This window comes from Carettochelys insculpta, chromosome 2, assembly GCF_033958435.1.
Source record: "Carettochelys insculpta isolate YL-2023 chromosome 2, ASM3395843v1, whole genome shotgun sequence".
Taxonomy (NCBI): domain Eukaryota; kingdom Metazoa; phylum Chordata; order Testudines; family Carettochelyidae; genus Carettochelys; species Carettochelys insculpta.
In genome coordinates this window covers 207310131-207326905 of record NC_134138.1, presented here as the reverse complement: position 1 = coordinate 207326905, position 16775 = coordinate 207310131, and the positions used below count along the sequence as shown (strand labels likewise).

Sequence of the window (16775 nt, the reverse complement as noted above, 5' to 3'; positions counted from 1 at the left end):
GCTTGCCCCTACCCTCCAGAGGAGGACACCCAGCTGCAGCCCACCCTCCTTGTGGAGAAGCAGGCTGCGATTGCGCTCTAGAAACTCACCATCCCTGACACCTACTGCTTGATGGGCAACCAGTTTGGCGTGCAGAAGTCCACCATTGGGGCCCTCCTCATGGCGGTAAGGCAATCTCCGGCTGCAGTCCCTGCACAGGGGGCAGAGGTGTGGGTCCTACCTAAGGGGGACATTTGGCAAGTGGGGTTGGGGTGGGGAGAGAGTTCCATCCCTGGGGAGAACATGCCATCCCACCCTTGCAGAGCCCAGGTGCCTGGGGGAGAGGCAGCCTTACAGGGAGGGCACAGGAGGGGATTCCAAGGCCGACACAGCTCAGTCTCACTCCCCCTCAGGTTTGCGGCCCCCCACCCTCTCCCCCCAAGCGCCTCGTCCCAAACCTCCATGCAAGTTCTGATGCTCTCCAATCCCTGTCCCACGCCCCCCCACCCCCACCCCCACCCATATTTCAAAGATGTATGTGCTTCGCTTCATTGTAAATAGCTTGTAATTACCCTGGATCTTTTCAACATGTTTTTCTTTGGTTAAGTAAAATAGTTAGTTGTTCATCATGCCTGTATCCCTCTTTACTGAGCAGGGGTCGGGGGGTGGAGGTGGCGAAGGGAGGAGTTGTGGTGGCAATGTCATAGGGCTCTGGGCCTGAGGGTGAGTGAGGGGGATGTCTGTTTTGTCAACAAAACCCTATAGTCTAGGCATAGCCTCAGAACGAAATCCTGACTCCCCTGAACTCAATAGCAGAACTTCCAGGGACTACAGTAACACCAAAATTTTATTCATGGTGAGAGCTTTAATTGTCCAAGTGACAGTGAAATTGATCCCTTCCCTAAGACGTGCAAAATGAAAAGGGATGATAAAATAATCTCTTCAAAATACTGAGTGTACAGCAAAGTTACCACGGATTATGCACTGGAAGTAAAACCTCATTTAGTTTTTAAATCAGGTGACATCCAGCAAAGGCTTCCCCCAGCCTCATACAAATTACACCAGACCCTTTTCTCTATGGTTAAACTTAGGTGCAGAAATATCCAGGAGGTCAATGTAGGTAAATGTGGGAAAAGAGGAAGTGTTCCCAAGCTTTGTGGATACTCTTATGAACCCTTCTTTTTTGTCAAAGTCTGATGGGATTAGCAGCAAAATATACTTATATTCAAGGCTTAATTTGCAATGAAGAGATGCTGGGCCTCGAGAATTTTTTTTTACATTCATAACAGATGCAGCAGACTTTGAGGTGCCGGGGCTATGCACTGCCAAACCTAGAGGTGCCAAGGCTCAGTCCCAGCACAAATTAAGCACTGTTTATATTCAGCAGCACGACAGAGGATCTTGAGTCCATTTCCTAGGGTCTCTAAAGTACCAACGGTTGCATGTAACTTCCTGCCTAGAAAATTGGGAACTGGTCATCACCACTTGCCTCTGGCTTAGTGTCCTTCTATTGCTGTTCAGTACTTTTTTTGTCAAAGATCATCTGCTTCTTGCAAGCAATATGTGCTAACCAATTATCTGATTCCATTTCCACTGATGCCATTCAAGAGGAAGATAGCTGGATTAGATCCCATAAATTAGAAGCTGCACCCAGGATTTCCAACTCAACTCCTTGGTACATCACAGTACAGTATCATCATGAAGTCATTGAGGTACCATAACAAAGCCCTTATAAAAGGAGTATCTGAAGAAGGAATAGTGAATTAATTGTAAACACTTTCTATATGTCAAGCAGGAGAAAAAGTAGCAATATTTTCAATGCAATGTTTGGATCAAGGCATGGAAGGGTCAAGGCAAAAATGTTATGGAAGTATCGTTAAAATTTTCAACAAATTCACATGTATTGAGAGATTGATTTGCCTCCATGGGTTCCACCCCTGAATGATACAAACTCCCAGCAGAGACCACACTATCAGAGGTACAATTTACCCATGGTGAAAGGCAGGATTTATTGCATAGTCATCTGTCCTTTGGATTTACATCACTTATGATGAGAGGTGGTTTCCTGCTGGAGCATCATGGTAACTCCACCAACAAGAGTTGCCTGGGGGATGTGGCAAATCAATGCAACCCAACTCAAAGACTAGAGAACATGAGCTATGAGGGAAAACTGAAAGAATTGGGCTTGTTTAGATTAGAAAAGGGACCTCTTGAGGTCCCTTCCAGCTCTAGTTTTCTATGATCCTATAATCCATGATACTTTGCTCAGCTCCCTCTGTTTGGCCAGGACTGCCGACTTTTGCAGCACTAGGTATCCTGAAGAGGAAAGTCTGAAAGTATCTCAGTCAATGCAAGCCTAGACAGACTTTTCAGTGTCAGGGTCCCTGACTTTTAGTATAGCTGCTTGCTTTTGCTTCCAAAGTAGCCTTTCTTATAACTGTAACACAAACAACTTCAGCAGTGTGTCTGTTGTGCTAACATTTCAAAACATACACTACAAGTCCTAGTTTCCACTTCTGTTATTTTAAAGTCTTCTTTACAAAAATGTTTGTACCACAGCAATTCACTGGGACTCTTGTGAACCTCAAAACAAGCTACTGACAGAATCTTCTCCCAATTCGGAAACCATTATTTCAGGCAGTACAGACACAGAGAACCCCCTCTGCTCCACGTTTTCTATCTCTGAGATAACAGTGCTGTGCACAAAACAGAATAAATGGAAGTTAGATCAGTTTGTCTTATGACTCATCTACAGCTTCTGACATTGCTGCTTCCGATACACCAGGAACAGACACCATTGCCTAGATCTTGCTGCTGAATATAAGGATATTGTGCAGGCAATTGCATCCATCTTTGAAGAGGAAGAAGGATTGCATAGCCTGCAGCAGTCACTCATACGTGACCCTGGTGGAAATATTAGCGCGAGTATGAGGAAGGCTCTGGTCATAATTTATTCTCCATTTACAATAAGAAGGGGGGATATCAGAAAGCAAAAGTCAGGGAGCCCAGAGAAATAAACACGAAGAACACACAACAGAAAGACATTCAGCTTCATTCTGCTTCCAAATTACAAACCCTGTTCAGTTAACAAATTGCTAATGCTCTGCCCCTGGGTGGCATCTTCCATCACATAATGTCTAAGTGCTTTACAAACCACATTTCTCACAACTCTCCTGAGAGGCAGACAGCTATTACCCCTTTTTTATATGAAGCTAAACTAAAGCAGCACAGTGAGGTTAACAGCTTCATGCTTAAAAATGTATGTGTGCATTTGTGTGCCTGGTCTGTTTGCACATACAGTCACAGCAATTGTGTACATCAGGTGCTCACACAAGAAATGGGATGCTGTGTCTAAGTGGTCACGTGCATGTGCCAACACTTGATTTGTGTGTGCACCTGTGGTATCTGTGCATGCAAAGTAAGTACAAACCACGTGCAAGTTTGACCCAGTTCACGTAGAAAGTAAGTGGTAGAAAAGGGGCAGCGCCTCAGGACTTTGACTCCAAATCTCACAGGCCAGTAGCCACTAGATTACATTCCAGAAATATCATTAAAGGAAAGGGGCAAACAAACACTTCTAACCATAAAGTGAAGTATTTCTCTGAAAATGAAAGCACTGGGAGATTAGAGCTATAATGCACATAGGAACAAGCAAAGAAGAGATGTGAAATGAATGTTTTCCAAAATTTAGACTGGTAAAACTAACACCATTTCACAGTTCATCTTCCTGAGACAGCAGCAGATAACTCACAAAAGGGAGAAGCAGGAGCAACAGAGACAGGGCTTAGAGTTGGCAGAAAAGCTACCTGCACACCCAGACCCTTGGCTACCCTCAGGAGCAGTTTTGGTTTCTGGCTCAGACTTTGCACACATCCTGTGATATTTCCTTTACCATGGCCAGATTTTTCCATTCTAAATGTCTTTGTTCCAGTTTCCAGTTTTCTCTCATTTAATCTTACCCTCTGCAATCTATGAACTCTGCACTTGACCTCTGGGCAGGAGCAAAGACAAGCAGTTTAATGAGAAGTCAGAACAGCACATTAACAATACCTATTTTAAGAGCCTTCCTTCCACTGTAAGTATCCCAAGGCACTGTATAAAAATAAGGCCATGCAAATCTCATTTGTACCTAATGAAAAGCTCACAGAGTCTGGAATGTCTTAGTGCACTTGTAAACAAAGATAGATGATCAAATGTCATTAGGGAAAAATTTCCAAAGCCTTCCGGGAGTACTAAAATAGGCCTCGTCATCTGCCATCCCATGATGCATTTAGATATTTGCTTCAGCCTTAAAGCCAAAGTGTCTTTGGCTAAATCAACACTAAAAAATGTACGTTGACATAGGTACATCACTTGGGGATGTGGAAGAGCCACTGCGTACTACAGCTGTAGGATTGCACGGGGTTAAGCATACACGTACCAACTAGACTGACCAGGAGTAGAAGAAAGCTTGACAATGGTTACAGCAACTGGCTGGTTCCGACAGTCCCTGCGCCTTTCCCAGGTGTAACACACACACCTACTGGAATGGTTCACTGTCCCATGTAGTGGCGCCTACACCACTTACAAAGAGAAAGAATGAGTCTCCTCTACAGCTTAGCTGACAGATACCTGTCTTTTAGCTCATGCTGTAGAAGTTTACTAAGTTCACCCAGGCTTGGCTTCACCTGTTGGTGGTTACATATGAACCATTTAAATGCAGCTATAGAACTTGTTCCTGCTAGTCTCTTTGGCTCCACAGTTCAGGTACAAGAGTTATCATCTGTAGTGACAAAGGATCAACCTGGGAGCAGTAGCAGCAAGCTGTGCTACAGTGAGAGAAGAGAGGATGGTGAAAGTATGAGCCCTCTGCATCCCACAGACCCCCGAGCTTACTGTAGAATGCCCAAACAAAATACCCCCTGCCACTCTTTGAGCCCTCGACTCCTTTGCAGAAGTCTTCCTTGCATTGGGCCCACAGTGAACATAGCCATCCATCCCAATGACCCCAGTTGAGTCAAGTGACTCAGGGAAGGGAGAGGCAGGAGGAGGGAAGAGCAGCCAACCAAAGCTCCTGGAAATAGGCAGTGGTCTCTCCTTCTCCCCTCAGGAGCTTACAACATTGTTACAAGGGAGGGAAGGAATGGAGCAGAAAGAGCCAAGCAGCTTAACTCCATCCTCCCGCTGCCCCTCCTGGGAGCAATGGGATGGTTCCTCTACCCTTCTGCCTCCCACCACCCTCCCTGCAATGCCCAGCCTGGGAAGGTCATGAAGACAGGTGTGAAGAGCAAAAGAGCTGAGGGAAGGGCAGAGGAGAAGCTGGGGAGCAGAACTAGTGGGGGCTAGGGGAGAATTAATTGCTAGGAAGGTGGGCCAGCAGATATCAGGACAAGAGCTCTTAGAAGAGAGGCCCAAATCACCTTAATGAATTCGGGCAAACTGGTGAAGCTAATTTTGTTGTATACTTGTGTGTGTGTGGGGTGGGGGGACTGGCAGGGGAGTGTTCAAAAAACAGAAGGCAGATGAAACTACAATAAAGCTATAAAAAAGAGAAACCTCATGATTTGGGAGGTCTGAGTCACGTTTTTTGAACCTGTAGGCTCTGACATTCTGTGCTCAGGACCTGCACTGAGGAAAAAGGGTTTTGCGGTACTGTGAAAGGGTGGAGAAAATCTGGTGCATCTCTGTCTGCTAGCTCACCCCACTGCACAGCTGTACTGCTGGTGCTCTGCCTCTGCTGGCAGCCAAATAGTTTCAATCGAATTTATAGCCCCCACTTCCTCATCGAGGGCAGCAGTGCAGGTCAGGAGGCATTTTTCAGTATTTGGGAAAATCTGACAGCCAGAAAACAAAAGAGCTACTCAGTCTGGGATTCTCTAATTTGGCCTAATGCTCAACTACTCTCGTGACCTCCAGAGGTAACAGCCAAGAGGAAGGAATTCCAGTATCTTACCAGCTGGGGAAGAGCCAGGTGCTGACCAGCTACTAGCTACTGATCCCTCATTTGACTGCAGCCAGAGAAGGCAAAGCCTCTTGCCTATGCATGGATGTATCACAAACAGGCATATTCCACCGCCACCTAAGCTTGTGCTTTGGGCCTCTAGACTGTGAAAATCCCACAGTGGTTTGAGCAAGTGTTAGTCCATTAAGAATACAGCATTTAAGAATCAGGCCAGAGAAAATATCAGCAAAGAGAAGAAGATATCTGCACACAGGATGGCAGGTGATTACTACTGTTCAGGACAAGACACTATATATATAGTTCCATGCCTGAAACCCTAGCTACTGAAATTACATGATCGGTATAGTTGAATCCCATCTTTCATTTTAAAAAATACACTATTCCCCATGATTGTGAAGAAAACCTCGAACACATTACCCAAAGGCAGACAATACAATGAGGTCTGCCCCAATCTATAAACAGCCCCAAATGAAAGCTCTCAGCAGAGGGAACTAACTGACTCTTGAATCTGAATGGGTTGTTAATTTCAAGTCCTGCTGCTCTTGAGGGCTTGACTCAACCCATTCATTTAGGTCAGTGGTTTTCCATCTTTTTTAATTTTCAAACCCCTACAAAATTTCAAATGGGGGTGCCGACCCCTTTGGAAATCTTAGGCATACCATGCAGACTCCAGGGGTCTGTAGGCCACCGGCTGAAAACCACAGTTCTATGGTAACAATCTCTTGCATATTGCTTAGACCCCTGAGAGTCCATGGACAACATATTGTAAACCACCGATGTAAATACATACTGATCACTGGCATAAATAAGTACTGGGACGGTCTTCCCTGTTGTCACGTCTGCCTCTCCAAGGAGGAGAGGCATCCTCTGCTGCCATTCTTGCTACTCCCAAGATGATAGGAGTCTTCTGCTGCTATTGTGAGGAGATAATGGACTCCCTATCCCCAGTGTAAGATTATCTTCAGGAGTACACTACAGTTAGTGTGTTAACTTCTGCATCTTGTTACAATCTCAGCCATGCTTATGTAGCAGTTTTTTAGTATCCATTTCATATTTTGTGGTTCTTATTTCAGAATTTTCAGTTCCATTTGTGGAATATCAAAACAAAGTTTCAGGTTTCCACCATTTTACCAAAATGTTCACTCTAGTAGGCCATCCAAAACTAGAACCACAAGGTATGAGATGGATACCAAACAACAGCTACATCAACGTGGCCAACAGTGTGACCGGATTGAGAAAAAAAATCAAATGTTGAAACCAATTCAAGAATTTCTGGGAGGAAAACAAAAGAATGGATGAAGTTGGGGTGAAATATGATCATATTTTATGCTGATGATTAACTTTGTTTCAATGTCCTGGACAGGAAAGGTTTCAGGCCTGCAATATTTCTCAAATGATGAAAGGAAAATTCTGTTTTTAGCATCTGATTCAAGGACAACTTAAAAAGTAAACAGGATTTAAAAATGGCTCCCTAGCTGCCAGCAGCAGAGAAAGAAAATATTCTAGGGGCAATCATCCATAAAACTAAAAGGGGAGAAATTACAAAGGGAAAAAAAAAGTATCAGTGACAAATACAGTAAGGAGGCTTGACTCTTCAGTTACATCTACACTACAGAGATCTTTCAAAAGAATCCCTTCCAGAAGACCTCTTCTGAAATAATTTCTGGCAAAGAAGTGTGTCCACTCACAAAAAAGCATATAAAACCAGTTATCTGCTCTTTCGAAAGACAGTGTCCACACAGCCCCCACTCTTTCGAAAGAACAGGCCAAGGATCAACAAATCAGGTGGCATGAGGACTGCTCTTTCAAAAGAAGGGCCTGCAGAGCATCTGCACACCTTTTCTTCCAAAAGAAGCTTCTGAAGGAAGGTGTTCTTCCTGAATCGGGAGTGGAAGGGCACTTCCAAAAGGAAAGACGAGTTCTTTCAGTTTACTTTCACAAAATTGCTTTTTGTGTGTAGCTCTTTCGAAAGAGCCCTCTTCTTTTGAAAAATCTTTCGAAAGAACTTGCTAGAGTAGGCGCAGCCTTTGTCTTTTAAACATCTGAAAAACTCCATGAGCTTCATCTAGTGATGAGTGGATCCCTTCTCTATGGACCTTAGTGATGTTACATGTTCACTTGGAAAAAGGTGGCAGGCAGGATCCCATACTGATCAGTATGGTACTTGTTCAACTGAGTGTTATATACAGAAATATACAAAACCAAGACATTGATGAGAAGCCACCACTTTTATCCCCCTCATATTTAAATTCAATCATATCTAAAGCACAAAATACCCATTAATTTAGCCAATCACTCAAAACATTGCACACGGAATGATGAGCTGCAGTGTGCCCAGTGAATAAAAAAAGCTTAACAACCACGTCAATACTATTAGTTTTAGAGCTGTCTGAGTTAGAAAAGTATCAAATAGATACACATTTACTAATTGATATAGATTCATTGTCAAAGATGAAGTTTGTTTCCAACGTCAAGCCTGACTTTTCAACTCCACTGTAACATTCCACAAATATCTGGAATTTCACAATGCCACACTTCAACCCACTGTAGAATTTTTGGAAACATTTTCTGGAGGTGAAATCAAGCCACGAGTTTTAAAACTCCTTTGTTTTCAAAATGATCCTGTCATTTACTTTTTGGAAAAGTTTCCTGATGCTTTGTGTCTCCTCATGTTCCCCAAATGGTTTAGCTATAAATGCAGATTTATTTTCTATATTCATCCATCCATGTATACATATTGTTTCATTACGGTACTATCTGTGCAACTTCAATGTACTTAAAAACAGAAATAAAAATAATCTGTCCTTTTCTGAATTCAGCCAGTAAAAGAAACAGACCGATTAATTTATAGGGATATTTTCATATGTTGACATGCATGAATGTGTCCAAAGAATTTATTCAAATGAATTTTGTATTTAAATCTGCAAGTGGTTCATAGTTTCATATGTTAGACTGCACCACTCTGATTATCTAACTTGCTCCTGCATAATAGATACGTCATACAACTTCCATAAATTAATTCCTGTTTGAACTACAGTGTAACTTTTAAAAGTGTTGAGGTCAATCATCATTTTTCCCTCTGCACAAGCAAGTTCCATAGTCTAAAGATTAGTTCCTGAGAAAGTTCTGTCTCCTTCACTCAAGAGTTCCCCTGCCTCCTTTATTAACTGTATTGTTTGCCAGTGTAACAGTTGTTTGGGGAAGTCATGGTTATGGAATAAGTGCCGATCTCACAGAGAGCCCTCAATAGCAAGACAGTGACTCTGAATGGGATGCTGATCAATGGAGTGGGGGGAAATGGGGTGATGTGTTACTACTTGATTTTTTTCGTCTGAAAAAATGGTGCCTTTTAGTAACTTTTGTCAGAAGTGAAATTGTCTAGTGGTGGAATCAAAAATATATTTATCTTCTATCAGTCTTCATGGACAAAGTCAACTCCCACACGACGGTCCTAGACAATGCAGCATGGGAAGGTGGAGGGCAGCCATCTGCAGGGAAGGAACAAGTTCTGAGCCATCTAGAAAAACCAGATGTACACAAATCTATGGGTATGGATTTAATGCACCAAAGGGTACTGAGGGAATTTGAAGATGCCATTGCTGAATTTTGGCCTTTATCTCTGAAGACTCTTGGAGATTGGAAGAGATCCCGGATGACTGGAAAAAGACAAACATAGTGCCCATCTTTAAAAAAGGAAAGAAGGACAACCCAGAGAACTACAGACTGGTCAGGCTTACCTCAATTCCTGGGGAATTAATGGAGGGGATCCTCAAGGAATCCATTCTGGAGTACTTGGAAGAGGGGAAAGTGATCAAAAGTAGCCAACATGGATTGACCAGGGGCAAGTCCTTCCTGACCAATGCAATTAGTTTCTATGACAAAGTAACAGGCTCTGTGGACATGGGGAAGTCAGTGGGTGTGATATACCTTCACTTCCGCAAAGTTTTTGATAACAGTCTCCCACAACATTCTTGCCCATAAGTTAAGGAAATATGGATTGGATCCTGGGACTATAAGATGGATAGAAAGCTGGCTTGATGGTCCGGCCCAATGGGTAGTGATCAATGGCTCAAAATATCTGGCTGGTGGTCAGTTTCAAATGGAGTGCCACAAGGCCTGGCTCTGGGGCCGGAATTTATTAATGACCTGGATGAGGGACTGGATTGCACCCTCAGCAAGTTTGCAGATGACACAAAACTAGGTGGAGAGATAGATACGTTGGAGGGTAGAGAAAGAATCCAGAGTGACCTGGATAAATTGGAGGACTGGGCCAAAAGAAATCTGATGCGGTTCAACAAGGAGAAGTGTAGAGTCCTGCACCTGGGGCAGAAGAATCCCAAGCATTGTTATAGGCTGGGGATCGACTGGCTAAGCAGCAGTATAGTGGAAAGGGGCGTAGGGGTTATGGTGGATGAAAGGCTGGATATGAGTAAACAGTGTGCCCTTGTAGCCAAGAAGGCTAACGGATACTAGGGTGCATTAGGAGGAACATTTTGAGCAGATCTAGTGAAGTAGTTGTTCCCCTCTACTCGGCACTCGTGAGGCCACATCTGGAATATTGTGTCTAGTTTTGGGCCCCACAGTATAAAAAGGATGTGGATGTACTAGAGCAGGTTCAGTGGAGGGCAACAAAAATGATTAGGGGGCTGGAGCACAAGACCTATGAGGATAGGCTGAGGGATTTGGGCTTGTGTAGTTTACAGAAGAGAAGACTTAGGGGTGATTTAATAGCAGCCTTCAACTTCCTGAAGGTGAGCTCTAATGAGGGGGGTGAGAAACTGTGGTGTCAGATGGCAGAACAAGGAGTAATGGTCCGAAGATGAAGAGGGAGAGGTGCAGGTTAGATATTAGGAAAAACTACTTCACCAGGAGGGTGGTGAAGCATTGGAATGTGTTGCCTAGAGAAGAGGTGGATTTTCCATCCCTTAAGATTTTTAAGTCTTGGCTTGACAAGGTTCTGGCTGGGATGACTTAGTGGGAGTTGATGCTTCTTGAAGCAGGGGGCTGGACTAGATGACCTCTTGATGTCCCTCCCAGCCCTATGATTCTATGATCTGAGATCATAAAGGTCACTTTATTCAGTTCTCACAGCTCACCCAACGTTAAAGGGATACTGTTAACCTGAGTTATACAAAACTTGGTATTTTAAACATTCAAATTTCTTATAGGATATTTCTTATGTAAGCAATGTAAAATACAAAATTTTAAAAATTCCTTTTTAAAAAAAAAGTATTGGGGTTTTTCTGCGGTCCTGCTGACATTTATATGAATCTTTCCAGGACAGGACAGAGGACAGAGCCAAGAACAATGCCAAACATGGCCCTTCCTTCTCTATGTGCACAAAATGGCTGTTTCTATACATGCCACTTTCCTACAAAAGTGGCATGCTAATAAACAGCCTGATATATGCTAATGAGGTGTGGATGCAAATTTCCAGCACCTCATTAGCATAAAGTCATGTGATTTGGAGTCCGGAAGATGTTCTTCTGGACTCCAAAACAACTTGCAGAAGCGCAGCCCCCAGGGGTCTTCCGGAAGGAAGTCCTCCTTCCGGAGGCCCCTTCTTCCCAAAAATTTTCAGGAAGAAGGGATCTCCGGAAGAAGGACTTCCTTCCAGAAGACCCCCCGGGGGCTGCACTTCTAGATGTTGTTTTGGAGTCCGGAAGAAAGTTTTCTGGACTCCAAATCATATGACCTTATGCTAATGAGGCACCAGGAATTTGCATCCGTGCCTCATTAGCACATTTCAGGCTGTTTATTAGCATGCCACTTTCAGAGGAAAGTGGCATGTATAGAAACAGCCAATGTGTGCCACTTTAATTTCAGTTTCAACTTAATCCTTAGATATTGGGGAGCGGAGAAGGGGTGGTAGGAGAGAAAGTCTGTACAGGCTTCTCCCATGACAGTGATGTAGTCATGCTAGATCATGATTCAGAAAGGGCAACTAAGCAGAAATAAAAGACAATGAAACTGGCAGTATACTAGACATGGATGGGAAATTCAAAAAGTGAAACAAGAGACAAAATTCCGAAAGCTACATTTTTTTCTAATCTCTTTCAGTTATACAGAGTAAACCTGGGTTTTATTGAAAACAAGAGTGAGCTGCAAATTTTCTGACAGATAACTTGCTTTTGCAGTTGATGGGAGACCTAACATTTTCACTCCCTAAAAATCTGACTAGATTAAAATAACATGACTAGATTATGACTAGATTAAATATGACTAGATTAAAATAACAATTTTACAGGAAATTATAGAACCCCATTTTCTATGTTAGGCTGTGTCTACACTATAGTGATTCTTTGAAAGAAGTTCTTATGGAAGTGATCTTCTGAGAAAACTTACTTCAAAAGATTGCATCCACACACAAAAAAGCAGATTGAAAGACCAATCCACTCTTTCAACAGAGAGCATCCATACAGCCTTTTGAAAGAACAGGCCAAGGATTAAAAAAATCCAGCACTATGAGGACCATGGAGCATCTACAAGCACTTATTTCCAAAACAATCGTTTGGAAAAAGTTGCTCTTCCTCATCTGGGAAAGGAGGAGGGCCGTCAGAAAAAGTGCTGTGTTCTTTCGATTTCAGATCGAAAGAGCGCATTTTGCATGTAGACGCTCCAAAGGTGCTTTTGAAAACGGCTTGCTTTTTTTGAAAGAACTTGCTAGTGTAGGCGCAGCCTGAAAGGGCCCATCCCCAATAACCCTAACATATGGAAAATTGTTCACTATAAAAGAAATCTCTGCATGCGCCAGTTACTGTACAATAGAACGAAAAAGACAAAACTTGAAAGCTTTAAATGCATTTATGTAAACCTGGATGAATTCTCTTCATAAAGTTCTGCTTCACTGACACATCATGCTGTGAGACAGCTGACAGAATGCTGCCATGAGAATGTACCACGAGACTGTCTCTCTTACCAAACAGTCAAGTTTTGATTTTAACAGGTTCTGATCACTGATGTTGCTGCGAGCTATGACTTGCTCACACATTTGAAAGAAGGCCCTTAACAAACTACATAGCATCAACCGTAAACAACCAGTAACATAGCCCCAGTAAACAGCACATCAGAGACAAACAATCACAATATTCTTGTCAGCAAGTTAAAGGAATGTGGGTTGGATAAATGGATGGTAAGATGGATAGAAAGCTGGCTAGAAGGTCAGGCCAAGCAGGTAGTGATCAATGGCTCGATGTTGGGATGGCGGTCAGTTTCTAGTGGAGTGCCCCAAGGTTCAGTTCTGGGTCCTGTTCTGTTCAACATATTTATCGATGACCTAGATGAGGGGTTGGATTGTACCCTCAGCAAGTCTGCGGATGACACTAAGCTGGGGGAGAGGTAGATACACTGGAGGGTAAGGATAGGGTCCAGAGTGACTTAGACAAATTGGAAGACTGGGCTGCAAGAAATCTGATGAGGTTCAATAAGGACTGGTGCAGAGTCCTGCACTTGGGCTGGAAGAATCCCAAGCATTGTTACAGGCTGTGGTCCGACTGGCTCAGTAGTAGTTCTGCAGAAAAGGACCTGGGAGTTGTAGTGGACGAGAAGCTGGACATGAGTCAACAGTGTGCCATTGTAGCCAAGAAGGCTAATGGCATATTAGGTTACATCAAGAGGAATGTTGCCAGTAGATCCAGGGAAGTGATTATTCCTCTTTATTCGGCTCTGGTGAGGCCGCATCTGGAGTACTGTGTCCAGTTCTGGACCCCCAATTATAGGAAGGATGTGGACACACTGGACAGGGTCCAGCAGAGGGCGACCAAAATAATTAGGGGGCTGGAGCATACGACCTATGAAGAAAGGATGAGGGAATTGGGTCTGTTTAGTCTGCAGAAGAGAAGACTGAGGGGGGGACTTGATAACAGCCTTCAACTTACTGAAGCGGGGTTGCAAAGAGGCTGGAGAGAGGCTGTTCACAGTGGTCACGAATGGCAGAACACGGAACAATGATCTCAAGTTGCGGTTGGGAAGGTCCAGGTTGAACATTAGGAAAAACTTTTTCACTAGGAGGGTGGTGAAGCATTGGAATGGTCTACCCAGGGAAGTAGTGGAGCCTCCATCCCTGGAGGTGTTTAAGTCTTGCCTCGACAAAGCCCTGGCTGTGCTGATCTGATGGGTCTGGTCCTGCCCAGAGCAGAGGGGTGGACTTTATGGCTTTTTTAGGTCTCTTACAGCTCTATTGTTCTATGATTCTATGAAAATTGAGTGGATCTGTGCAGGTGGGGTGATACTGAATGATGAAGGGCTCAAAATATGGCAAAGGAGAACTGGCTAGATTTCCCCTTATCCCTCAACCACTGATTTCCAGGTGTGTTAACATGTGGCTTCTTGAAAGGTGTAGAATTTTTGTAAATAAAGTGTAATTTACTGTGGGGTTTCACCTGATCTGTACTGAAATACATTTTCTGTGTGAACTATTTTTTAACATAGCTAATGTTTGGGAATAAATAATGTTTCTGAATTAATTTTTTTATAAATCCAGGTAGAAGCATAGTGCTGCTCCAACAGGCCAATTGGTGTACATAGCTGATTTTAATACTGTAGTAAAGTGATCACTGCCCATCATAATGAACAGACATTTAACATACTCAACCATTTAAAAACAAAATAAGCGAACAACTTTTTGGATATTTAGAACAAAAGAAGGATCGTGTCCGCACCCCTGAATGAAAGGAAGAAGAGACCCATAGATTAGGTACTATATGTGATAGGAAGTTTGATAATGTTATTTCACTGGACCTTACATGCAAAATAGACTCTTACATAAAACGAAACATGCAGTAGTAGAAGGGATTTGATGCCAGCTCTTCACTCCAGAAGCTCCAAAATGCCATTTTAAATCATCTTCATTCTGTACTAAGATCTTGTGTACTGAGACATACCTCTGGATGCATGTGAAATAGGAAAAAAATAGATCTTACGTGTTTGTCTGATGGAAAACATGAAAGACATACAGACAAGGAAAATATTAATATTTCCTGCAGAAATACAATATAGCACAACAGCACCAACAAACAGTCCACAAAGGGTCTGGGGCAGCCAATGGTGTTCTCGTGACTTCTGCGAAACTGCAACATCTTATAACAGCTGAGGATATTGCTTCAATCTTTTTAATCCTTTTGCAAAGTAAAATGCCGAAAGTAGTCACTCAGCTGTTCTAAGCAAATTATAAAACTGGATAAAACAGTTGGAATAAAGAATCTAAAGTACACTCATTAGATTTTTTTTTAAATAAGTACCACCAGGATTTTATGGTCTATGGAATGAGCCGGGTGTAAAATATGAATAGCACACAAAGCACTTGTGAACACCCATGAACTAGCCTGAAGAGACTTGGGATACAAAAAGGTCAGAATTGTACGTTAGCTCCAAAAATATCACTTTAAAATTTATGAACGCAGGTCAATTTCTGACCACTGTCAGAGACTTAATTTGTCTTATATCTAAAATAGATCAATATTTTAAATAATTAGCTCACAGACAAGTTGTCCCATATTGTTTGGTTTACCTCCAAAATGTAGAATTCAGCAGAGCTTCTGTAAAGCAGGGCATGAACTGTAAGAGCGACCTGGAAATTTACATAAAAATGAGCATTTAGGAACTCCATTTTATTATTAATGGGAAATTTTCAGAGGAACAAATGGAAATCAAGTGAGTAATTCTTATGAACTTTCAACAGGAGTTAGGTATCCAACTTCAATGTGCCTTTGGCAGCCTTTTTCACATCCCTGTATCTCCTCTAAAGTGAAGTACAGCTAGAATTCAATAACTAAACATACAGTTTGCACATGATTTATGGTAGCAAAATCCAAGGAAAACTTTCATTGTTATTAATCCTCCCTGGTCAGTCAGTCATTTTTAACCATGGGACTGAATGCCAGAATAAGTATACTGTCTAGCATTTTGCTCAGTCAGATTTTAAATGTCCCAAGAAATGGGGCTTCTACCACCTTTCTTGGAAGATTATGCCACTGCTATCATTGGGGGAGACATCAGCAGACTAATACATCTCAACAGCATGTCTTCCTGACATTCATGCAGATTTCTCATGTTGTTTTCAATTTAAAATCACTTGCACTTCAACACATCATCCATAATCCATCTCCGCCCTGGGAGTTTAAACTGCTACCGGTGCCTTAGTCCCCCATGCTCTGAGATGAAACATGCTAATATAGTTTTCAATCTGTCCTCAAAACTTTCCTCAACCCTACTGATCCTTTCGGTTACACTTCTGTCCTTGGGCCCACCCCGTCCACCCTCAGCTCCACCCTTTCTGGGAACACACAGTCTTCTGTCCATCCCACCACCCACGGCCCCATGTTGACCAGGAGCTCACAGAGGCTGTCAGCTCCACTGATTAGTAGTAAACACTGTTATAAGCCTGGGTAGGCAATAAGCTCTTCAGTACAGTAAGCTCTTGGGGGGGGGGAAGGGGAGAGAGAGAGAGAGAAAGAGAGAGAGAGCTCAAGACAGAGTGAGCTACCAAGGTAAGTAGAGTTTGGTTTCAACAGAAGTTCAACACGGGGAAAAGGCCAATGGATTGTAACCAACTGCTAGAAGGGCAGGTCCCCTAAAGAAATCTATGGACTGCTGTGAGGGTGGAGGAGTGATTTGGGAAGGAGCATGAAAGAGAATCTAATACACATAACACATGTACTCTAAATTAAGGCCAATAACACCCCATGCCCCCAAAAAACCCAAACCTCAGCAAGAGTAAAAACAATGCAAGTACAAAGTCCTGCAGCAGAAGAGGAGGGGGTATCTAGTTTAATTACACTGAATGCATCAGGCAGAAAGTGAATGCAAAATTGTTATTTATCCTTTCACATAACATGAGAAGTACAGGTCAGCTGAT

General features: G+C 42.8%; 1 protein-coding gene across 7 annotated transcripts in view; it reads right to left on the bottom strand.

Annotated features, from left to right (window-relative positions):
- THRB (thyroid hormone receptor beta) overlaps nucleotides 1-16775 on the bottom strand; it is a 300896-nt gene that overhangs the window by 171650 nt on the left and 112471 nt on the right. For 2 of the 7 annotated variants that reach the window (XM_074984450.1, XM_074984451.1), the window contains one exon: nucleotides 15429-15488. The exons of 4 other annotated variants lie outside the window; for them this stretch is intronic. The gene's annotated coding sequence lies outside the window, so the exon portion shown is untranslated. Of the gene's footprint in view, nucleotides 1-14683; nucleotides 14701-15428; nucleotides 15489-16775 lie in introns of those variants that run through there. One more of the 7 variants, XM_074984453.1, reaches the window with a different exon arrangement.